Here is a 25300-nt window from a genome sequence, read left to right on the forward strand (position 1 = left end):
GGCTTGGAATCTTTGGGTCCAGATCCTTACCGGATGTGCAGAAATACCTTCTTCCATCACATGGGCGTTTTCACATAACACTGAGTAAGGTGTATCGATGTATCGATCTTGATCTATGATATACCGCTTCCTACATACCACACACTGGATCTGCGTGAATGTGCTGAAATTGGCCTGAATGTCCTCTCTTCTCTGTGTGTTCTTCTTTAGGAAGCATGGAAAGAGAGGCCAGGCGAAAGAGGACTTTCATCTCTCCTTCTCAAACAAGGGTCCTTGTGCAAGCCTTTGAGAGGGATCGATTTCCATCTATTGCTGCCAGGGAAGAATTGGCTCACCAGACAGGAATTCCTGAACCTCGAATCCAGGTAAGTTCTCCACCAGTGGGTGGAACTTGGCTTCTCCCATGAGAAAGGAGGGTTAACCCTTGCGACGGGTTGTTGCTGGATATATGTAGGCTTGGAGACGGGGGATTGGGAGGACGTTCCCTTCGTCTTACAAATACGCTACGGGGGCTGATCTGAAGACATCCATTTCCAGAAGGGGACAGGGCAGTGGAAGTCCTGGGCACTAGGAGGGTCCTGAGTTTGTAGCTGGTCGACGCCAGCTCTCCTCAAAGACAGGGGTGGGGAGGGGTGCGGAGAGTGGTGTGTGTCCTGTGTTGCCCTGACATCCTCCCGCATTTTCAAGAGCCAAGGTGAAAGCTCTATAGGAAAAATGGCCCTTAGGTGAGACCCAACAGTACTTGCCATGGGTCTGGCAGATTGGAGGGCATGTCAGGTCAGGGCAGGGCAGGTTGGGGCAGGCTGGGGTGGGCCGGGAATGAGGCGGCGGCAAGTCGATCTGGATTGTCACGCTGCTAATGCTCCTGTCGCCCCATATGGTTCCCTAGATATGGTTCCAGAACCGAAGAGCTCGGCACCCAAAGCAGAGTGCTAGTGGGCCTGTGAATGCCTTAGCCAAAGGCCCTGATGCCACATCAGCTGTGACTGCCCTGTCGGACCAAAGCACCCTGCCCACTGTCCATAGAAGCTCTCATCGTTATCCTCCCTCTCATGCACCTGATAGCATGCAATCCCTTGCTGCGGCCACTGCTGTTTTCTCCCCCTCCTTTCTTGTGCCAGAGGCTTCCTATGGGTGCTGTGTGGGCCAGCCATTGATGTTCATCATGCTCCAGCCCAGCCTGGCAGCCCTTCAGAGATGCCAGAACCCACAGCCTCTTCTGGCCACCGTTCCGTGGGGCGAACGGTCACATGCTCTCATCGCCAGTGGGCAGCCTGCCCAGGGGGCCATCTGGCCACCTGCACCACCAGAGACACACTTCTGGCAGCAGCAGGCAAGCTCAGGTGAAGAGACATCTCCCCAGCTGGAGCAACAGCCCCAGCGCTCAGCCCTTACAGGCTCCTCAAGCCTCCTGGATGAACTCTTGTCAGACGTGGACATTCTGGACAAGGCAGGCCCTTTTCTGAATACAGCTGCAGAGGAAAAGGATCTTGCGGCAACCCTAGAAGCCCCCCTCAGCGCGGAATAATTCAAGGCCCTGTTCGACATGCTGTCAGTCTCCCCAGTGCCCCAGGTTTATTGGCAGGAAGGAAGGCCTTCCCCCGAACCACTTTCAAGCTCTCTTTCCTGGGACGCAGAGCTATGGGGGAGAGAAAGAAGGAACAGGCAACGTTCATGATATTGTCTGGCAGGAAGAACAAGGCAAGTTGACTGTCGTCAGCAACTTCGTTGTGCCCAGGAGCAATGTCATGCTCCACACGGGCTGTCACGAAGCATGCGCACCAAGAGGGACACCCTCTCTGAAGCCTGAAGGAATTCAAACCTTCCAATGACAATGAGGAAGATCCAACGCTGAACTGGATTTCCCCATTGTATGTGACATTCCATTGATCCAATCAATAGATCTTGGCAATCAGTTCAAGTTCTTGGTTATGATTTGGTCGCTTTGATTTCTCCCACATTTCCTCTGGGAGTTGAAATCCCTCTCTTGGCCTGGGACAGCATGGAATTTGGTCCAGATACCCCTGTCTATTCCCGTAGCTTGTAGCCACATACACACCCTAGTGGAATTACGAAAACCGTCTCTCAGTGACAACCTTCTCTTGCTTTCTTGGTGCATGTTGTGGAAGGATTTTGAATTTCATTAGATCCCATTTGTTTATTTTTGTCTTTATTTCCATTATTCTAGGAGGTGTCTCAAAATAGATATTGTTGTTAGTGTTGTGATGTGAAATCTCATGCTTTCATTGAGCCAGCAGCTGTCCCCATGTCCAAGTGCAGCACCTCCACTTTCCTTAGGGAACTAACTCTCACCTGCTTCCTGTCGAAAAATTTCGGGGGTCTTATCCCATGTTCCACCCATATGGAAGATGGGTGTATAATCCATTTATAGCCAATCCCATTTTCCATCCTGTGCTTGCTGTGACCAGTTCAAGGATGAGAAAGTGACCCAAGCCAGACCAAAGACATTGAAAGTCATGAGTTTTCAAGGAGCCTTAGGGAAAGAGAAACCCTTCCAGCAAGAATGGAGATTGAGTGGGTTACATCCTGGAGTTGCTGGAGGCTCTGGTTGCAGTGAGAAGACTGTGCCTATGATTGGGACCACCCAAGGCCCTCAGCAGGACTGATGGTTGGAGAGGGACCAGGTCACACTATGAGAATGTGTTCCCTTGGGCCTGATACCTCCAACCCCACTCTTCAACTTGTCTCTTGTAAGTATTAATTTATTTCTGTAATTTATAATAATATTATTTATTTTACTTGAGTAAGCATGTCTAGTTCCTTGTAATCAAAAAAGTCCTGACACATCAGGACCAATGATTCCTGAGATTCCCTCTGGCCTGCTGTCCTCATTGGGCGGGCGTGTCTGGGGGTGATGAAGACACTGGGTTGGGTCGGATCTAAGGGGAGCAGCCAACGACACTGTGCCTGTTTCTTCTATGTCCTGGGGGAGGGAAACCTCAGAACAACGAGAGGAGAACCAGCCTGGAGAAAGGGTCATAGGATGGATAATTGTTCTGCTTGTATTTTCTGTATTTTAGGGTTCATTTTGTTTGTGTGTTTTTAAGAGATCACCTTTTTGTTCTAGATTTACAGGGTGGTGCAATCGTTTGTTCTCATTTGACATGTAATTTCACCTCTCATTCTAGATTTCTACAGAATTGTCACAGTTAATGAACAAAGATGGATACTTTACCATGAACTATAATCCATATTTTATTCAGGTTCCCATCATTCTTCCTTTTTCTGTCCTAGGATCCCATCCAGTGTATCACATGGCATTGAGTTATCATGTCACTTTAGGATCTCTTTGGCTTTGGCATTTTCTCACACTGTCCTCCTCTCAGTGACCTAGACAGTGTTGAGGAGGACTAGTCTGGTATTTTGAAGACTGTCCCACATTGGGATTTACTTGGTGTTTTTCTTGTGTTTAGAATGGGGTCATGGGTTATGAGGAAGCCGATCCCAGAGGTAAAGTGCTTTCTCATGACTTTATATCATGGGAACACACATAAAGGCAAATTATCACTGTTCATGTTAATTTTGTCTTCCTGGCTTAGGTAGTGTTTTTCCCCTACTGTAATGTCACTTTTTCCTTAAGTCTGCACCGTGTGTCTTCTTTAGGATGAAGTCACTATGAGGCCCTTACACTTCAGGCCAGGAGAGTTTAGCCCCACTTCCTTAATGAATGACTGAATATCTACATCAATTATTTGGAGTTGTTCCACACAGTTGGATTTCAACAGTACTCATAAAACACACACACACATACACACAGACACACACTGTATATAATCATTTACTTTTACCAGTGTGGACACTCCACCCAGATCGTTATTTTAAGCTTTTGGTTATAATTCAGCAGAACGGTATTTGGTTGTTCCATTCACTCTTGTTTTGGCTCTTGAGAGCTCCTTCCACGGGCTCCTGCTTTCCTCTGACATAGTTCTGTCTTGTGGGTTTCCTTTCTTCTTGGTGCACCTTTTTTTTATGTGCTTGTTGGTCATTTGCATTTCTCATCTGGAGAAGGGTCTGTTCAAGTCCTTTCGGTTATCTTTTTGCTGTTGATGATTTTGTAAAAGTTGTTGATGTATTCTGAAGAGCACGCTCTTGTCAGATACATCACCTGCACATATTTTCTTCCCTTCTTTGGGCTGTATTTTCACTTTCTGGATAGCACTTTTTGATGCACTAAAGTTTTTTGAATTGAGGAAATATAATCTATCCATTATCACATGGGTATTGTAACCTTCTTCCTTTGCTTGTCTGTAACCTCTCACTTTAAAGGTAAGAAACCTGGCTTCCACCATTTTTCCTTCATTGCATTCACTGCTTGCTCCATTCCAGATTACAGATATACTAGTTTCAGTATTGTTAGCTTCTACCACCATAGGAAAGAACTATAGAGCCCACTGTTTATGGATGGCACAACTTGCCTTTGTTCTACAGATTCTGGTCCTTGTTGTTTATCTATTTTATATCTAGTACTGTGTATATGTTACTCCCAAATTCGTAATTTATCCCTCCCCCACCTTTCCCTTTTGGGAACCATAAGTTTATTTTCTTTATCTGTGAGCTGGATTCTGTTTTGTAAAAAAGTCCATTTGTATCATTTTTTTTGGGGGGTTCACATATGAGTGATATCATATATTTGTCTTTCTCTGTCTGATTTACTTCACTTAGTATGATCATCTCTAGGTCCATCCATGCTGTTGCAAAATGGCATTATTTCATCTTTTTCTATGTCTGAGCAGTGTTCCATTGTACATATGTACCACATCTTATTTGTCCATTCATCTGTCGATGGACATTTAGGTTGCTTCCGTGTCCTTCCACTGTAAATAGTGCTGCAATGAATGTTGGGGTGCATGTATCTTTTCTAATTATGGTTTTCTCTAGATATATGTCCAGGATTGGGATTGCTGGGTCATATGATATAGTTCTATTTTTAGTTTTTCTGGGAACCTCTGTACTGTTCTTCATAGTGGCTGTACCAATTAACATTCCCACCAACAGTGTAGGAGGGTTCCCTTTTCTCTACACCCTCTCCACAATTTATTATTTGTAGACTTTTTTGATGATGACCATTCTGACTAATGTGCGGTGATACCTCATTGTAGTTTTGATTTGCATTTCTTTAATAATTAGTGATGTTGAGCATCTTTTCATGTGCCTTTTGGCCATCTGTATGTCTTGTTTGGAGAAATGTCTATTTAAATCTACCAATTTTTGATTGGGTTGTTTGTTTTGTTTTTGTTTTTTTGATATTGAACTACATGAGCTGTTTGTGTATTTTAGAGTTTAATCTCTTGTAGGTTGCATTGTTTGCAAATATTTTCTCCCATTCCACAGGTTGTCTTTTCATTTTGTTAATGGTAACCTTTGCCGTGCAAAAGATTTTCGGTTTAACTAGGTCCCATTTGTTTATTTTTGTTTTTATTTTCATTACTCTAGGAGGCAGATCCAAAAAGATATTGCTGCGATTTATGTCAAAGTGTGTTCTGCCTATGTTTTCCTCTAGGAGTTTTATATTATCCATTCTTACATTTAGGTCTTTAATTGATTTTAAGATTATTTTTTTGAATGATGTTAAAGAATGTTCTAATTTCATTCTTTTACATGTAGATGTCCAGTTTCTCAGCACCACTTATTTAAGAGACTCTTTTTCTCCATTGTATATTCTTGCCTCCCTTGTTATAGATTAACTGACACAGAGTTTATTTCTGGGCTTTCTATCCTATTCCATTGATCTGTATTTCTGTTTTTGTGAAGTACTATGTTGTGTGTGTGGGGTTTTTTGTTTGTTTGTTTGTTTTTGGCTGTGTTGGGTCTTTGTTGCTGCGTGCTGACTTTCTCTAGTTGTGGCAAGTAGGAGCTACTCTTCATTGCAGTGTATGGGCTTCATATTGCAGTGGCTTTGCTTGTTGTGGAGCACGGGCTCTAGGCATGTGTGCTTCAGTAGTTGTGGCACGTGGGCTCAGCAGTTGTGGCTTACAGGCTCTAGAGCACAGGCTCAGTAGTTGTAGTGCACGGGCTTAGTTGCTCCGTGGCATGTGGGATCTTCCTGGACCAGGGCTCAAACCTGTGTCCCCTGCATTGGCAGGCAGATTCTTAACCACTGTGCCACCAGGTAAGTCCCATATTGTCTTGATGACTGAAACCTTGTAGTATAGTCTGAAGTCATGGAGCCTGATTCCTCTAGCTCCGTTTTTCTTGTTGGTGTGGCTACTAGGGGTCTTCTGTGTTTTCATACAAGTTAAAAGTTTTTTCTTCTAGTTCTGTGAAAAATGCCAGTGGTCATTTGATAGGGATTACATTAAATCTGCAGATTGCCATGGGTAATATAGTCAGTTTAAAAATATTGATTCTTCCAATCCAAGAACACAGTATATCTCTCCATCTGTTTGTGTCATCTTTAATTTCTTTAATCAACATCTTATAGTTTTCAGAGTACAATTATTTTGTCTCATCAGGTAGGTTTCTTCCTAGGTATTTTATTTCTTTTGACATGATGGTAAATGGGAGTGTCTCCTTAATTTCTCTTTCTGATCATTCATTGTACATAAGTGGGCTTTAAGGATCCAGTCCGCCATCCCTCCAGGTCTGACCATGCCCCCCCGGTGGTCTTGCAACTTGGCTTCCAGTTGAGAATTTGCCAGATTCCATGAAATATTTGGACTGCAGAAGTTTTCTCTGGGGACTCCACCTTAAAAAGTGCTGCCCCTGGGGTTCCTGAAATTGAGGGTGGAATAGTGAATGGAGTAGTGGGGTGACATAGAGAGGGGTGAGTGCCCTGGGAGATTTTGATGCAGAAATACCTTCCGCAACCCCTGCCCCTGCATGTGATCCAATGATGCCATAGGATTTCAGTGCCTTTTGTGAGGACATGGCTTTGCTTCTTCACTCCTATGTTTAAAACTATGCAAAACCAAATCCTCACCTCTTGCTAATTTCCAAGGAGTTTTAATGCATTATTCTTTTCTGACTTGGCTTTTAGTTCCCTAAACAGCAGTTTTGAGCTGTTGAAGCTATTTAAAAGTATGCTACTTAAATAAGACTAAAGTATTCTTTCGAAAAACTAACTTGACTTCAGAGAAAATAAATTTTTGTCCAATTCCTTCAATTTAGAGGGCACTTGCAGATACATGATTAGATACAGCAGACACTCTGGTTCAACTTGGGTCCCTTCACAAAGGGAATGTAGGTCTGCTATTACTCTCTGATTGGGAACTTGGCAGCCTGATTGGGTTGCACAGTGGCCAGACGCTGGGGAATGTTCTCTTCCCCCTGGCTGCCTTTGCTTGCAGCACAGGCAAGACTCTGGACTCAGAAATCTCTTGCTTGAATCTTGGGCTGGCAGTTTTCAAGCTGCAGACCTGCATGTGTGTTGGAATCTGGAAAACAGAGCTGGTGGCCATGAATGTGGAGCCTGTAAATGTGGTGGTATTTTGGTAGGTGGGCTGTGCTCATCATTATGTCATGTCTCTCCAGAGTTCTCCCCAAATTCTTTCTTCCCTTTCCATCTTAGCCTCTTCCTCCTGCCCACAAACCTCTGACCTCAGCAGAAGGGTCTCATGTTTCATCTGGTGAACCATCAGAGATGACAGCCTCTATGCCCATTGCTATGTTTGGCACCGCGATCAATGTGAAGCCCCCTAATTTTGTAGTTGCAGGTTTCAGAGGCAGACAGTGACGTAATACTGGATCAGGAATATAAAAGGGGGCAGAGCTGAGTTAAAGCAAGGTCAGTGAGAAACATGGGTCAGCTGATTAACTTAAAGCCCAGGCAGTGGCTCAGATCATCATATTTAGAACTTTTTATTTTTATTTATTTATTTATTTATTTATTTTTTGTGGTACGTGGGCCTCTCACTGTTGTTGCCTCTCCCATTGTGGAGCACAGGATCCGGACACGCAGGCTCATCGGCCATGGCTCACGGGCCTAGCTGCTCCATGGCATGTGGGATCTTCCCGGACTGGGGCACGAACCCACATCCCCCACATCGTCAGGTGGACTCTCAACCACTGCACCACCAGGGAAGCCCAGAACTTTTTATTTTTTATAACAGAAAACTAGAGCTGTTTCTTTTGGAAACAAAAAGAAGAAAAATACAGTATTTCAGGTTCATTCTCAAACTTTTCATGCCTAAGGTTTATTGACTAAAAGATGTTCTTTCTGCAAGAGAGAATAAAACACTGTACATCAGGTTATTGCAATTAGAGGAAGAAGAAAAATGAAATCACTGTGGAAGTTGCCCAAGGCCAGTGAGACCACCTGGGCTGGGGAGGGAGGTGGGGGAAGGGCTGAGAGTTGCTCTTAGAGTGGATGGCCACTAGAGCCAGATGCATTTCCCAGTTTGGACCTCCAGAGTCAGACAGGGGCTTGAAGACGTGGTTGCTGTAACTTTAAGGAGGTGCCCAGAGGTGAGGGGTTTGGTTACCCTGCAACTCTGACTCTCTGGCCCAAACTGACTTGCTTCACAGAGGGAACATAAGTCTGTCATCAGTATTCCATTGGACACTTAATGCCTGGTCTGGTTTCACAGTGACTGGACCCCTGAGAGTCTGTTTGTGCTCTGACTGCATTTTATTTCATTGGAAGCAGGACTCTGGACTCAGAAATATAGCTGCAGGCCTTTGTGAGTGTTGGAATCTGGAAAAGAAAGCTGGTGGTTGTAAAGGTGGAGCTTGTAGAAGAGGAGGCATGTTGGTGGGCGGGCTGTGCTCATTCCCATGCACTCTCTCTGGACAGTTTTCCACCGAACTTCTTTCTTTCCTTTTCATCTGCACCTCTTCCTCCTGTCCTCATGCCCCTGACTTACTTATCTGTTGAGCAGTCAGTGATCACAGCCTGTAGGCCCGAAGCTCCATCAGAGTTGGGATCAGCCTGAAGCTCCTAAGTTTAGAAGTTGCAGGTTTCTGGCACAGAACTTGATGTAATCAGAGGGCAGAGCTGATTTAAAGCCTGGTCCGTGAGATACAGGGCTCAGCTGACTGATCTAAAGCTCAGTACGTGACTGAAGGGCGGTGAGGTGGAAGGGGACCTAAATGTTTTTCTTTTCTTTCTGAGTGTTGAAATCTGGAAAACAGAGCTGGTGGTCGTGAATGTGGAGCCTGTAAAAGTGGTGGTATTTTGGTGGGAGGGCTGGGCTCATCCCTGCGGCCTTTCTCTGGAGAGTTCTACCCAAACTTCCTTCTTCCCATTCCCTCTGAGCCTCTTCCTCCTGTCCTCCCACTCCTGCCCTCAGTAGAAGAGTCTCACTTACTTATATGTTGAACCATCATAGCCGCTAGGCCCAAAGCTATGTTCTGCGCTGGAATCAACCTGAACATCCTAACTTTTGAAGTTGTAGTCTCCAGGGGCCCACAGTGACTTAATACTGCGTCAGGAATATAGAAGTGGGGTGGAGCTGATTTAAAGACTGATCTGTAAGATGCAGGGGTCAGCTGATGGATTTAAAGCCCAATCACATGACGTTTAGAGAGAGGGGGTGGAGGGGGCCCTAAAATGTTGCTTTTCCATTTTTGGTCCAAAATATCATAGTGAGAACATTTTCTTTTATCAAAGAACATTTTCTTTTATATAGAAACCTAGAGCTGTTTCTCCTTGGAAACAAAAGGAGAAAAATACAGTATTTCAGGTTCATTCGTTTTTTTTAATAAGTTATTTTTATTCTGACATTTTTTTAGATTATTGTTGAAACCTCAAGTACCTTGTACAATTGCCTCCTAACTGATCTTTTTTTAAAGATTTATTTATTTACTTTTTTTTTTAACATCTTTATTGGAGTATAATTGCTTTACAATGGTATGTTAGTTTCAGCTTCACAACAAAATGAATCAGTTATATATACACATATATTCCCATATCTCTTCCCGCTTGCATCTCCCTCCCTCCCACCCTCCCTATCCCACCCCTCCAGGCGGTCACAAAGCACCGAGCTGATCTCCCTGTGCTATGCGGCTGCTTCCCACTAGCTAACTACCTTACGTTTGGTAGTGTATATATGTCCATGCCTCTTTATCGCTTTGTCACAGTTTACCCTTCCCCCTCCCCATAGCCTCAAGTCCATTCTCTAGTAAGTCTGTGTCTTTATTCCTGTTTCACCCCTAGGTTTTTCATGACATTTTTTTTTAATTCCATATATATGTGTTAGCATACGGTATTTGTCTCTCTCTTTCTGACTTACTTCACTCTGTATGACAGACTCTAGGTCTATCCACCTCATTACAAATAGCTCAATTTCTTCTCTTTTTATGGCTGAGTAATATTCCATTGTATATATGTGCCACATCTTCTTTATCCATTCATCCGATGATGGACACTTAGGTTGTTTCCATCTCTGGGCTATTGTAAATAGAGCTGCAATGAACATTTTGGTACATGACTCTTTTTGAATTATGGTTTTCTCAGGGTATATGCCCAGTAGTGGGATTGCTGGGTCATATGGTAGTTCTATTTGTAGCTTTTTAAGGAACCTCCATACTGTTCTCCACAGTGGCTGTATCAATTTACATTCCCACCAACAGTGTAAGAGGGTTCCCTTTTCTCCACACCCTCTCCAGCATTTATTGTTTCTAGATTTTTTGATGATGGCCATTCTGACTGGTGTGAGATGATATCTCATTGTAGTTTTGATTTGCATTTCTCTAATGATTAGTGATGTTGAGCATTCTTTCATGTGTTTGTTGGCACTCTGTATATCTTCTTTGGAGAAATGTCTATTTAGGTCTTCTGCCCATTTTTGGATTGGGTTGTTTGTTCTTTTGTTATTAAGCTGCATGAGCTGCTTATAAATTTTGGAGATTAATCCTTTGTCAGTTGCTTCATTTGCAAATATTTTCTCCCATTCTGAGGGTTGTCTTTTCGTCTTCTTTATGGTTTCATTTGCTGCGCAAAAGCTTTTAAGTTTCATTAGGTCCCATTTGTTTACTTTTGTTTTTATTTCCATTTCTCTAGGAGGTGGGTCAAAAAGGACCTTGCTGTGATTTATGTCATAGAGTGTTCTGCCTATGTTTTCCTCTAAGAGTTTGATAGTTTCTGGCCTTACATTTAGGTCTTTAATCCATTTTGAGCTTATTTTTGTGTATGGTGTTAGGGAGTGATCTAATCTCATACTTTTACATGTAGCTGTCCAGTTTTCCCAGCACCACTTATTGAATAGGCTGTCCTTTCTCCACTGTACATTTCTGCCTCCTTTGTCAAAGATAAGGTGACCATATGTGCGTGGGTTTATCTCTGGGCTTTCTATCCTGTTCCATTGATCTATCTTTCTGTTTTTGTGCCAGTACCATACCGTCTTGATAACTGTAGCTTTGTAGTATAGTCTGAAGTCTGGGAGCCTGATTCCTCCAGTTCCTTCTTTCGTTCTCAAGATTGCTTTGACTATTCGGGGTCTTTTGTGTTTCCATACAAATTGCAAAATTTTTTGTTCTAGTTCTGTGAAAAATGCCAGTGGTAGTTTGATAGGGATTGCATTGAATCTATAGATTGCTTTGGGTAGTAGAGTCATTTTCACAATGTTGATTCTTCCAATCCAAGAACATGGTATATCTCTCCATCTATTTGTATCATCTTTAATTTCTTTCATCAGTGTCTTATAATTTTCTGCATACAGATCTTTTGTCTCCTTAGGTAGGTTTATTCCTAGATATTTTATTCTTTTTGTTGCAATGGTAAATGGGAGTGTTTTCTTGATTTCACTTTCAGATTTTTCATCATTAGTATATAGGAATGCCAGAGATTTCTGTGCATTAATTTTGTATCCTGCCACTTTACCAAATTCGTTGATTAGCTCTAGTAGTTTTCTGGTAGCATCTTTAGGGTTCTCTATGTATAGGATCATGTCATCTGCAAAGAGTGACAGCTTTACTTCTTCTTTTCCGATTTGGATTCCTTTTATTTCCTTTTCTTCTCTGATTGCTGTGGCTAAAACTTCCAAAACTATGTTGAATAAGAGTGGTGAGAGTGGGCAACCTTGTCTTGTTCCTGATCTTAGTGGAAATGCTTTCAGTTTTTCACCATTGAGGATGATGTTTGTTGTGGGCTTGTCATATATGGCCTTTATTATGTTGAGGAAAGTTCCCTCTATGCCTACTTTCTGCAGGGTTTTTATCATAAATGGGTGTTGAATTTTGTCAAAAGCTTTCTCTGCATCTATTGAGATGATCATATGGTTTTTCTCCTTCAGTTTGTTAATATGGTTTATCACATTGATAGATTTGCGTATATTGAAGAATCCTTGCATTCCTGGAATAAACCCCACTTGATCATGGTGTATGATCCTTTTAATGTGCTGTTGGATTCTGTTTGCTAGTATTTTGTTGAGGATTTTTGCATCTATGTTCATCAGTGATATTGGCCTATAGTTTTCTTTCTTTGTGACATCCTTGTCTGGTTTTGGTATGAAGGTGATGGTGGCCTCGTAGAAGGAGTTTGGGAGTGTTCCTCCCTCTGCTATATTTTGGAAGAGTTTGAGAAGGATAGGTGTTAGCTCTTCTCTAAATGTTTGATAGAATTCACCTGTGAAGCCATCTGGTCCTGGGCTTTTCTTTGTTGGAAGATTTTTAATCACAGTTTCAATTTCAGTGCTTGTGATTGGTCTGTTCATATTTTCTATTTCTTCCTGATTCAGTCTTGGCAGGTTGTGCATTTCTAAGAATTTGTCCATTTCTTCCAGATTGTCCATTTTATTGGCATAGAGTTGCTTGTAGTAATCTCTCATGATCTCTTTTATTTCTGCAGTGTCGGTTGTTACCTCTCCTTTTTCATTTCTAATTCTATTGATTTGAGTCTTCTCCCTTTTTTTCTTGATGAGTCTGGCTAGTGGTTTATCTATTTTGTTTATCTTCTCAAAGAACCAGATTTTAGTTTTATTGATCTTTGCTATTGTTTCCTTCATTTCTTTTTCATTTATTTCTGATCTGATTTTTATGATTTCTTTCCTTCTGCTAGCTTTGGGGTTTTTTTGTTCTTCTTTCTCTAATTGCTTGAGGTGCAAGGTTAGGTTGCTTGTTCGAGATGTTTCCTGCTTCTTAAGGTGGGCTTGTATTGCTATAAACTTCCCCCTTAGAACTGCTTTTGCTGCACCCCACAGGTTTTGGGCCGTTGTGTCTCCATTGTCATTTGTTTCTAGGTATTTTTTGATTTCCTCTTTGATTTCTTCAGTGATCACTTCATTATTAAGTAGTGTATTGTTTAGCCTCCATATGTTTGTATTTTTTACAGATCTTTTCCTGTAATTGATATCTAGTCTCATGGCGTTGTGGTCAGAAAAGATACTTGATACAATTTCAATTTTCTTAAATTTACCAAGGCTTGATTTGTGACCCAAGATATGATCTATCCTGGAGAGTGTTCCATGAGCACTTGAGAAAAATGTGTATTCTGTTGTTTTTGGATGGAATGTCCTATAAATATCAATTAACTCCATCTCGTTTAATGTATCATTTAAAGCTTGTGTTTCCTTATTTATTTTCATTTTGGATGATCTGTCCATTGGTGAAAGTGGGGTGTTAAAGTCCCCTACTATGAATGTGTTACTGTCAATTTCCCCTTTTATGGTTGTCAGTATTTGCCTTATGTATTGAGGTGCACCTATGTTGGGTGCATAAATATTTACAATTGTTATATCTTCCTCTTGGATCAACCCCTTGATCATTATGTAGTGTCCTTCTTTGTCTCTTCTAATAGTCTTTGTTTTAAAGTCTATTTTGTCTGATATGAGAATTGCTACTCCAGCTTTCTTTTGGTTTCCATTTGCATGAAATACCTTTTTCCATCCCCTTACTTTCAGTCTGTATGTGTCTCTAGGTCTGAAGTGGGTCTCTTGTAGACAGCAAATATATGGGTCTTGTTTTTGTATCCATTCAGCCAATCTGTGTCTTTTGGTGGGAGCATTTAGTCCATTTACGTTTAAGGTAATTATCGATATGTGTGTTCCTATTCCCATTTTCTTAATTGTTTTGGGTTCGTTATTGTAGGTCCTTTCCTTCTTTTGTGTTTCTTGCCTAGAGAAGTTCCTTTAGCAGTTGTTGTAGAGCTGGTTTGGTGGTGCTGAACTCTCTCAGCTTTTGCTTGTCTGTAAAGGTTTTAATTTCTCCATCAAATCTGAATGAGATCCTTGCTGGGTAGAGTAATCTTGGTTGCAGGTTTTTCTCCTTCAACACTTTCAATATGTCCTGCCACTCCCTTCTGGCTTGCAGAGTTTCTGCTGAAAGATCAGCTGTTAACCTTATGGGGATTCCCTTGTGTGTTATTTGTTGTTTTTCCCTTGCTGCTTTTAATATGTTTTCTTTGTATTTAATTTTTGACAGTTTGATTAATATGTGTCTTGGCGTATTTCTCCTTGGATTTATCCTGTATGGGACTCTCTGTGCTTCCTGGACTTGATTAACTATTTCCTTTCCCATATTAGGGAAGTTTTCAACTATAATCTCTTCAAATATTTTCTCAGTCCCTTTCTTTTTCTCTTCTTCTTCTGGGACCCCTATAATTCGAATGTTGGTGCGTTTAATGTTGTCCCAGAGGTCTCTGAGACTGTCCTCAGTTCTTTTCATACTTTTTTCTTTATTCTGCTCTGCAGTAGTTATTTCCACTATTTTATCTTCCAGGTCACTTATCCGTTCTTCTGCCTCAGTTATTCTGCTACTGATCCCATCTAGAGTACTTTTAATTTCATTTATTGTGTTGTTCATCATTGCTTGTTTCATCTTTAGTTCTTCTAGGTCCTTGTTAACTGATTCTTGCAATTTGTCCATTCTATTGTCCATTCTATCTCCAAGATTTCGGATCAACCTTACTATCATTATTCTGAATTCTTTTTCAGGTAGACTGCCTATTTCCTCTTCATTTGTTAGGTCTGGTGGGTTTTTATCTTGCTCCTTCATCTGCTGTGTGTTTTTCTGTCTTTTCATTTTGCTTATCTTACTGTGTTTGGGGTCTCCTTTTTTGCAGGCTGAAGGTTCGTAGTTCCTGTTGTTTTTTGTGTCTGTCCCCAGTGGCTAAGGTTGGTTCGGTGGGTTGTGTAGGCTTCCTGGTGGAGGGTACTAGTGCCTGTGTTCTGGTGGATGAGGCTGGATCTTGTCTTTCTGGTGGGCAGGTCCACGTCTGGTGGTGTGTTTTGGGGTGTCTGTAGACTTATTATGATTTTGGGCAGCCTCTCTGCTAATGGGTGGGGTTGTGTTCCTGTCTTGCTAGTTGTTTGGCATAGGATGTCCAGCACTGTAGCTTGCTGGTCGTTGAGTGAAGCTGGGTGCTGGCGTTGAGATGGAGATCTCTGGGAGATTTTTGCTGTTTGATATTATGTGCAGCTGGGAGGCCTCTTGTGGACCAGTGTCCTGAAGTTGACTCTCCCACCTCAGAGGCACAGCACTGACTCCTGGCTGCAGCACCAAGAGCCTTTCATCCACAGGGCTCCTTAATTTGGGATAATTCGTTGTCTATTCAGGTATTCCTCAGATGCAGGGTATATCAAGTTGATTGTGGAGCTTTAATCCGCTGCTTCTGAGGCTGCTGGGAGAGATTTCCCTTTCTCTTCTTTGTTCTCACAGTTCCCAGGGGCTCAGCTTTGGATTTGGCCCCGCCTGTGCGTGTAGGTCGCCGGAGGGCGTCTGTTCTTTGCTCAGACAAGACGGGGTTAAAGGAGCCGCTGATTCGGAGGCTCTGGCTCACCCAGGCCGGGGGGTAGGGAGGGTCACGGAGTGCGGGGCGGGCCTGCAGCGGCAGAGGCTGGCGTGACGCTGCAGCCTGAGGCGCGCCGTGCGCTCTCCCGGGGGAGCCGACCCTGGATCCCGGGACTCTGGCAGTGGCGGGCTGTACAGGCTCCCCGGAAGGGCGTGTGGCTAGTGACCTGTGTTCGCACACAGGCCTCCTGGCGGCGGCAGCAGCGGCCTTAGCGTCCCATGTCCGTCTCTGGGCTCCGCACTCTTAGCTGCGGCTCGCGCCCGTCCCTGGAGCTCTCTCAAGCAGCGTTCTTAATCCCCTCTACTCGTGCACCAGGAAACAAAGAGGGACATAAAAGTCTCTTGCCTCTTCGGCAGGTCCAGACCCCTCCCCGGACTCTCTCCCGGCCAGCCGCGGTGCACCAACGCCCTGCAGGCTGTGTTCACGCCGCCAACCTCAGTCCTCTCCCGGCGCTCCGAAAAAAGCCGGAGCCTCAGCTCCCAGCCCCGCCCGCCCCGGCGGGCGAGCAGACAAGCCTCTCGGCTGGTGAGTGCCAGTCGGCCCGATCCTCTGCGCTGGAATCTGTCCGCTTTGCCCTCCGCACCCCTGTTGCTGTGCTCTCCTCCGCGGCTCCCAAGCTCCCCCACTCCGCCTCCCGAAGTCTCCACCTGCGAACGGGCTTCCTAGTGTGTGGACACTTTTCCTCCTTCACAGCTCTCTCCTGCTGGTGCAGGACCCGTCCCTATCCTTTTGTCTCTGTTTCATTTTTTCTTTTGCCCTAACCAGGTACGTGGGGTGTTCCTTGCCTTTTGGGAGGTCTGAGGTCTTCTGCCAGCGTTCAGTAGGTGCTCCGTAGGAGTTATTCCACGCGTAGATGTATTTCTGGTGTATCTGTGGAGAGGAAGGTGATCTCCGCGTCTTACTCTTCCGCCATCTTCCCGGAAGTCTAGCTATTTACTATTTATTTATTTATTTTTGGCTGCATCAGGTCTTTGTTGCAGCCCACGGGATCTTTTGTTGTGACACATGGCCTTCCCCCTAGCTGTGGTGTGTGGGTTTTCTCTTCTCTAGTTGTGGCCTGCAGGCTCCAGGGTGCGTGGCTGTGTGGTTTGCAGCACGTGGGCTCTAGTTGAGGCCCGCCAGCTCAGTAGCTGTGGCACACGGGCTTAGTTGCTCTGTGGCATTTGTGATCTTCCCAGACCAGGGCTCGAACTCTCGTCCCCTGCACTGGAAGGTGGATTCTTCACCACTGGACCCCCAGGGAAGTCCCCCAGGTTCATTCTTGAAACACACTTCTTTGGATTAAGGTGTATTGATCTCAGAGGACCCTGAAACTCTGTAGGTCACGCCATTGTGATGAGAGGAAGAGGAGGAAGGTACTCAGGCTGGAATATTTTAGTCAGTGCAGCCGCGAGACTGAGGCAGGAGGCCGGAGGCAGGGTTGAGAGTAGTTGTTAGAGCGGTGGCCGCTAGGGTGCCAGAGTACCAGCAGAGCCCACCTGCAGCTCTCAGTTCAGACCTCCAGAAGCTGCGATGGGATTGGAGGTGGGTGGCTGCAACCCTAAGGAGGTGTCTAGATTGGAGGGGGTTAATCACCATGCGTCCCTGACTTTACGGCCCACATTGGCATGCTGCACACAGGCGACATCCTTCTGCCATAAACATGGGTAAGGGAACTTAAAGCCTGGTCAGGTGTCATAGAGGCCATTCACTCTGACAGACTGTGTGCACTGTGAGTGCTTTTTCTTTCACCAGAGACAGGACTCTGCACCTGGAAATCTCTTGCTTGAATTTTGGGCTGGCAGTTTTCAACCTGCAGGCTTGTGTGAGTGTTGGAATCTGGAAAACAGAGCTGGTGGTTTGAAGGTGGAGCCTGTAAAAGCAGTGGTGTTTTGGTCAGTGGGCTTTGTTCATCCCTATTGCCTTTCTCTTGAGAGTTCTTCCCAAACTCCTTTCTTCCCTTTCCATCTGAGCTTCTTTCTCTCGTTCTCACACCCCTAGCCTCAGCAGAAGTGTATCTCTAATCATCTGTTGAACCATCAGTGATCAGAGCCTCTATGCCCAAAGCTACATTCGGGGCTGGGATAACCGTGAAGCTCCCAAATTTTGAAGTTGCAGGTTTCAGGGTCAGAAAGTGGCTTAATGCTGGGTCAGGAATAGTGGGGCGGAGATGATTTAACCACTAATTGGTGAGATGGAGTGGTCAGCTGACTGATTTTAAAGAACATCACTTGACTTGAAGGGCAGTGGGGTCCAGGGGGCCCTAAAATGTGGGTGTTTTATCTCTTGCCCAGAATGTCATGTCATGTTTATAACTTTTAAAAAATGACTTATTAAACTAGAGCTCTCTCCGTGGACACAAAAGGAGAAAAATACAGTATTTCAGGTTCATTTTAGAAACAAATTCCTCAGGATTAAGGTGATGGTGGTTTTCATTTGAATGAATAGTAATCATTTTGTGATAAGTTGCTTCATATAAGGGGCTCAGGTGTGCTTTGCCTGCTTTCTGTAGTGTAGTGCTATTAAAAACGGATCTGGGGAAGCAGCATCAGCCCAAAGAAGAAACTTGTTAAAGATACCAATACATGGACCCCACTCTAATTGGGCAGAATCAAATTTCTTCCAAGCATCCTGGAAAGCTTTGTATACATATTTAAATTTTTAGAGGCACTATTTATATAAGTGCTTATCACTCTAGGCTTACAATAAAGATGACTTGGTGAGTTTTAATAAGTACTATCACCTGGGACCTCCCTCACAGATTTTGTGTTGGCCTGGGTGAGAGTGTATTTTTCTAAAATGAAGTAAATTTGACATACAATATTGTATTTGATTCAGGTGTACAACATATTTTCATGTGAACATAATGTATATAGATGACAAGTAAATTTGTTTTAATTATGTTCTCCAGGCAATGCCAGGTTGAAACCAGGGTTATGCAAAAGGGCTCTCAGGGCTTCCCTGGTGGCGCAGTGGTTGAGAGTCCGCCTGCCAATGCAGGGGACATGAGTGCATGCCCCGGTCCGGGAAGATCCCACATGCCGCAGAACGGCTGGGCCCGTGAGCCATGGCCACTGAGCCTGCACGTCCGGAGCCTGTGCTCTGCAACGGGAGAGGCCACAACAGTGAGAGGCCCGCATACTGGAAAAAAGAAAGAAAAGAAAAAGAGAGGGCTCTCAGATATTTTTGTGGTGTGAGAGTTTAATCCAACTTTTGGCTCAAGGAAAGGTAATAGAGTCTTTGTGGGCAGGTCAGGTCAGTGCAAATCACATGTTCTGTTGCTGTAGCAGAATTTGTGGCTGAATGTGAGGCATATGAAGGAAAAGGGAAGGAGAAGATCACCTTTTGTCTTCATGTATGAGCTCTTTTTTTTCTGAATCTGTCATGTGACAAAGGATGGGGAACACTGTCTTTCTGCATGTCAAAGTTCTGTCTCTGAATGCGGGGGTAGTAGGTGAAGGCACTGTGCTGTTGTCTTTAAAGATGTACAGATGTGATTTCTCTACATAAAATCGCCTAAGACAGCTAGAAATGGATGAGGAAGCAGGAGAAATGCAGGTTCTCAGGGAAATATTGTGACCCAGGTCAGAGGCTGTGTTCCATTTTCTTGTTGAAATCCCAGGTATTTAGAATTTGTAAACACTTACTTCTGTACCTCTCGTGGTCCTGCCTGACAAAGTTGTTTTCAGTACTTTTCTGTTTTTCCTACTGGTAGCCTAGGGTAGAGCTTTTGGATATTCCTCTCTCATATCCCATTGCTTCTCTCCATTTTCTCCATCCAGGCTCCCTTTACAGCATAAAGAATTCCTGCCATCAATTAGTGATGTGCAGATGTTGAAAATGTTCCCTTTTTGTCAGATCAACTTGGGGATGTGTTGATACACAGATTCCCACTGAATATGAGATTGGGTCCTGGGATATCAGTGAAGAAGGAGACTATGTAATATTTATGTCCTGTCTGGATGCAGCATCAGTCTATGTAGACTAGGATTATGAAAACACACCAATAATGCAGATTGCTATATGGTCCAGAGTAACTCAAAATTCTGAAAATAAACAGATCTCTCAATTGCATCAAGGAAAGGGTTACTATTTAAAGGGTTACTATTTAAAATACACAAGAGTACAGGATGTGAATGGTATATGTGGCTTTAAATGTGCTGAACCCTGATCTCCTGGTTAATATTTTTTGGGTTTTTTTTTTTTTTTTTGCAAAACTATCACAAGAATGATGATGAGTCCTGTGTGCATGGAGCAGGTGGTATCAGTTTGTCCCAGTACAGCTGATGTCAATTTTGTTCACTTGATTCAGGGGCTGTCTGCCAGGTTCCTCAACTGAGAAGCTAGTAATTTTACAATTATCATTAATAGGGCCTTGGGTGTATTTACTGGGAGACCTGCATAAACCATCGCATTTAATCTGAAAACTCCTCGTCTAGTTCATTTCCCTTTATATGTAGATTCCTTTGGAAAATTATCATTCTCACTTTTGTTCACACTTTTGTTAGTAAATGTTCTGTAAATTTCCTTTTTACTCCACCGTCATGTCACAGTTACTCTCTTGTTTATTAATTTTTGTATCTTCAGGAAAAGAAAACAAGAGTCCTATAGTATATGTTCAAGTATTTTAAAGTGCTATAATATAATCAGCAAAAATGAGAAATGAAATCATGTCAAGCAAATGGGTTTGTTGATGCAAAGAAAATATTCAATATATTTCATCTCCTCCTCCTCAGTTTTGAGCTGATCTGCATCTGTCACTCTAGATCAGTGATAATTCTAGATATCCATAAAATGAGGAAAAATATTGTTGCCCACATCTTAAAATCAAATATATATGCCTTATTTTGAATAGACTGAGTATTTGGAAGTAGATTTTAGGATCTGCAATTTAAATATACTTCCTGGGCTTCCCTGGTGGTGCAGTGGTTGAGAATCTGCCTGCCAGTGCAGGGGACACAGGTTTGAGCCTGGTCTGGGAAGATCCCACATGCCGCGAAGCAACTAGGCCCATGAGCCACAACTACTGAGCCTGCGCATCTGGAGCCTCTGCTCCGCAACAAGAGAGGCCGCAACAGTGAGAGACCCGCACACCATGATGAAGAGTGGTCCCCACTTGCCACAACTGGAGAAAGTCCTCACACAGAAATGAAGACCCAACATAGCCATAAATAAATAAATATTTTTAAAAAAATAAAAAAATAAAAATACTTCCTAAGTCTTTTAAAGTGGCTGTCAGGAAATACTATTTGGTGAAGTGATTTTCTATAACATATAGTGTCCTCTCTTCTCTACTGAACACAGTACTGGATTGGAAATTGTAGAATCCCCAGGATGAGTCATGTCCCTTTTTTTTAATAAACAGGTCTTGCTGTCTCTAAGCTGAATCTGGTCACCTTTTATGAGCAAAGGAATGAGCCCTGGGATGTGAAGAAAAGGAGACAACAGTCATACACCCAGGTAGGTGGGAATGAATAAAGCACATAGCGTAGGTGTGATGTCCACATGTGAAGGAGGTATCTAGGCTTTAAAATATTGTTTGGGGGCTTCCCTCATGGTGCAGTGGTTGAGGGTCAGCCTGCCGATGCAGGGGACACGGGTTCGTGCACCAGTCTGGGAAGATCCCACATGCCGCGGAGTGGCTGGGCCCGTGAGCCATGGCTGCTGAGCCTGCGCGTCCAGAGCCTGTGCTCCGCAATGGGAGAGGCCACAACAGTGAGAGGCCCGCGTACCGCCAAAAAAATAAATATTGTTTGGGAAGCTTTGCTTCGGTGGAAATTATTTTGAGAAGCCTAGGTTATTGCTGTCCCAGAGATGCATCTCCTGCTCCACTCGAATCATGCTCCTAAATTCTCTAAGGATTTTCCCTCTGCTCCAGTGATCTTCCATGGCAATCACAGTGAGAGCAAAATTCTTCCCCATGGCGAGTGAAAGTCTGTATGTTCTGCATCTTCTTCCATTGCTTATGGGGGCCTGGGAAAAACTGTGCACTTACAAAGTTCTTTCATGGAGTTTACGTGAGTTTCTCCTCCCTTATCTTTTATTTCTTATTTTATTTTTTTGGACATCTTTATTGGAGTATAATTGCTTTACAATGGTGTGTTAGTTTCTGCTGTATAACAAAGTGAATCAGCTATATGTATACATATATCCCCTTATCCCCACCCTCTTGCATCTCCCTCCCACCCTCCCTGTCCCACCCCTCTAGGTGGTCACAAAGCACCGAGCTGATCTCCCTGTGCTATGCGGCTGCTTCCCACTAGATATCTATTTCACCTTTGGTAGTGTATACATGTCCATGCCACTCTCTCACTTTGTCACAGCTGACCCTTCCCCTTCCCCATATCCTGAAGTCCATTCTCTATATCTGCATCTTCATTCCTGTCCTGTCCTGTCCTGCCCCTAGGTCCTTCAGAACCTTTTTTTTTTTAGATTCCATATATATGTGTTAGCATACAGTATTTGTTTTTCTCTTTCTGACTTACTTCACTCTGTATGACAGACTCTGGGTCTATCTACCTCACTACAAATAACTCAATTTCGTTTCTTTTTATGGCTGAGTAATATTCCATTGTATGTATGTGCCACATCTTCTTTATTCATTCATCTGTCAATGGACACTTAGGTTGCTTCCATGTCCTGGCTATTGTAAATTGTGCTGCAATGAACACTGTGGTACATGACTTTGAATTATGGTTTTCTCAGGGTATATGCCCAGTAGTGGGATTGCTGGGTCATATGGTAGTACTATTTTTAGTTTTTTAAGGAACCTCCTTACTGTTCTCCATAGTGGCTGTATCAATTTACATTCCCACCAACAGTGCAAGTGTGTTCCCTTTTCTCCACACCCTCTCCAGCATTTACTGTTTGTAGATTTTTTTGATGATGGCCATTCCGACTGGTGTGAGGTGATACCTCATTGTAGTTTGGATTTGCATTTCTCTAATAATTAGTGATGTTGAGCATCCTTTCATGTGTTTGTTGGCAATCTGTATATCTTCTTTGGAGAAGTGTCTATTTAGGTCATCTGCCCAGTTTTTCGATTGGGTTGTTTGCTTTTTTGATATTGAGCTTCATGAGCTGCTTGTATATTTTGGAGATTAATCCTTTGTCCGTTGATTTGTTTGCAAATATTTTCTCCCATTCTGAGGGTTGTCTTTTCGTCTTGTTTATGGTTTCCTTTGCTATGCAAAAGCTTTTAAGTTTCATTAGGTCCCATTTGCTTATTTTTGTTTTTATTTCCATTACTCCAGGAGGTGGATCAAAAAGGATCTTGCTGTGATTTATGTCAAAGAGTGTTCTTCCTATGTTTTCCTCTAAGAGTGTTTTAGTGTCCAGTCTTACATTTAGGTCTCTAATCCATTTTGAGTTTATTTTTGAGTATGGTGTTAGGGAGTGTTCTAATTTCATTCTTTTACATCTATCTGTCCAGTTTTCCCAGCACCACTTATTGAAGAGATCTTTTCTCTATTGTATGTCCTTACCTCCTTTGTCATAGATTAGTTGACCATAGGTGCATGGGTTTATCTTTCTATCTTGTTTCACTGATCTATGTTTCTGTTTTTGTGCCAGTACCATATTGTCTTGATCACTGTAGCTTTATAGTGTAGTCTGAAACCAGGGAGTCTGATTCCTCCAGCTCCGTTTTTTTCCCCTCAAGACCGCTTTGGCTATTCGGGGTCTTTTGTGTCTCAATACAAATTCTAAGATTTTTTTCATTCCATAACAAAGGCCATTGGTAATTTAATATGAATTGCATTGAATCTGTAGATTGCTTTGGGTAGTATAGTCATTTTCACAATACTGATTCTTCCAATCCAAGAACATGGTATATCTCTCCATCTGTTAGTATAATCTTTAATTTCTTTCATCAGTGTCTTATAGTTTTCTGCCTACAGGTCTTTTGTCTCCCTAGGTAGGTTTATTCCTGGGTATTTTATTCTTTTTATTACAATGATAAATGGGAGTGTTTCCTTAATTTCTCTTTCAGATTTATCATCATTAGTGTATAGGAATGCAAGAGATTTCTGTGCATTAATTTTGTATTCTGCAGCTTTACCAAATTAATTGATTAGCTCTAGTAGTTTTCTGGTGGCATCTTTATTATTCTCTATGTATAGTATCATGTCATCTGCAAACAGTGACAGTTTTACTTCTTCTTTTCCAATTTGTATGCATTTTCTTTCTTTTTCTTCTCTGATTGCTGTGGTTAGGACTTCCAAAACTATGTTGAATAATAGTGGTGAAAGTGGACCTCCTTGTCTTGTTCCTGATCTTAGAGGAAATGCTTTCAGTTTTTCACCATTGAGAATGATATTTGCTTTGGGTTTGTCATATATGGCCTTTGTTATGTTGAGGTAGGTTCCCTCTATGCCCACTTTCTGCAGAGTTTTTATCATAAATGGGTGTTGAATTTTGTCAAAAGCTTTGTCTGCATCTATTGAGATGATCATATGGTTCTTATTCTTCAATTTGTTAATATGGTGTATGACATTGATTGATTTGCATATATTGAAGAATCCTTGCATCCCTGGGATAAATCCCACTTGGTCATGGTGTATGATCCTTTTCATGTCTTGTTGGATTCTGTTTGCTAGTATTTTGTTGAGGATTTTTGCATCTATATTCATCAGTGATATTGGTGTGTAATTTTCTTTTTTTGTAGTATATTTGTCTGGTTTTCATATCAGGGTGATGGTGGCCTCTTAGAATGAGTTTGAGAGTATTCCTTCCTCTGCAATATTTTGGAATAGTTTGAGAAGGATGGGTGTTAGCTCTTCTCTAAATGTTTGATATAATACACCTGTGAAGCCATCTGGTCCTGAACTTTTATTTGTTGGAAGATTTTTAATCACAGTTTCAATTTCATTGCTTTTGATTGGTCTGTTCATATTTTCTATTTCTCCCTGGGTCAGTCTTGGAAGGTAATACCTTTCTAAGAATTTGTCTATTTCTTCCAGGTTGTCCATTTTATTGGCATACAGTTGCTTGTAGTAGTCTCTTAGGATGCTTTGTATTTCTGCAGCCTCTGTTGTAACTTCTCCTTTTTCGTTTCTAGTTTTATTGATTTGAGTCCTCTCCCTCTTTTTCTTGATGAGTCTGGCTAATGGTTTATCAATTTTGTTTATCTTCTCAAAGAACCAGCTTTTAGTTTTATTGATGTTTGCTATTGTTTTCTTAGTTTCTATTCCATTTACTTCTGCTCTGATCTTTATGATTTCTTTCCTTCTGCTAACTTTGGGTTTTGTTTGTTCTTCTTTCTCTAGTTCCTTTAGTTGTAAGGTTAGATTGTTTATTTGAGATTTTTCTTGTTTCTTGAGGTAGGCTGGTATTGCTATAAACTTCCCTCTTAGAACTGCTTTTGCCACAGCCCATAGGTTTGGGATTTTCATGTTTTCATTGTCATTTTTCTCTATTTTTGATTTCCTCTTTGATTTCTTCAGTGATCTCTTGGTTATTTAATAATGTATTCTGTAGCCTCCATGTGTTTGTGTTTTTTACGTTTTTCCCCCTCTAATTGGTTTCTAATCTCATAGCATTGTGGTCAGAAAAGATGCTTGATATGATTTCAATTTTCTTAAATTTACTGAAGCTTGATTTGTGACCCAAAATGTTATCTATCCTGGGGAATGTTCT

The sequence above is a fragment of the Pseudorca crassidens genome, chromosome 5 (genome assembly GCF_039906515.1).
Source record: "Pseudorca crassidens isolate mPseCra1 chromosome 5, mPseCra1.hap1, whole genome shotgun sequence".
NCBI classification, from domain to species: Eukaryota; Metazoa; Chordata; class Mammalia; order Artiodactyla; family Delphinidae; genus Pseudorca; species Pseudorca crassidens.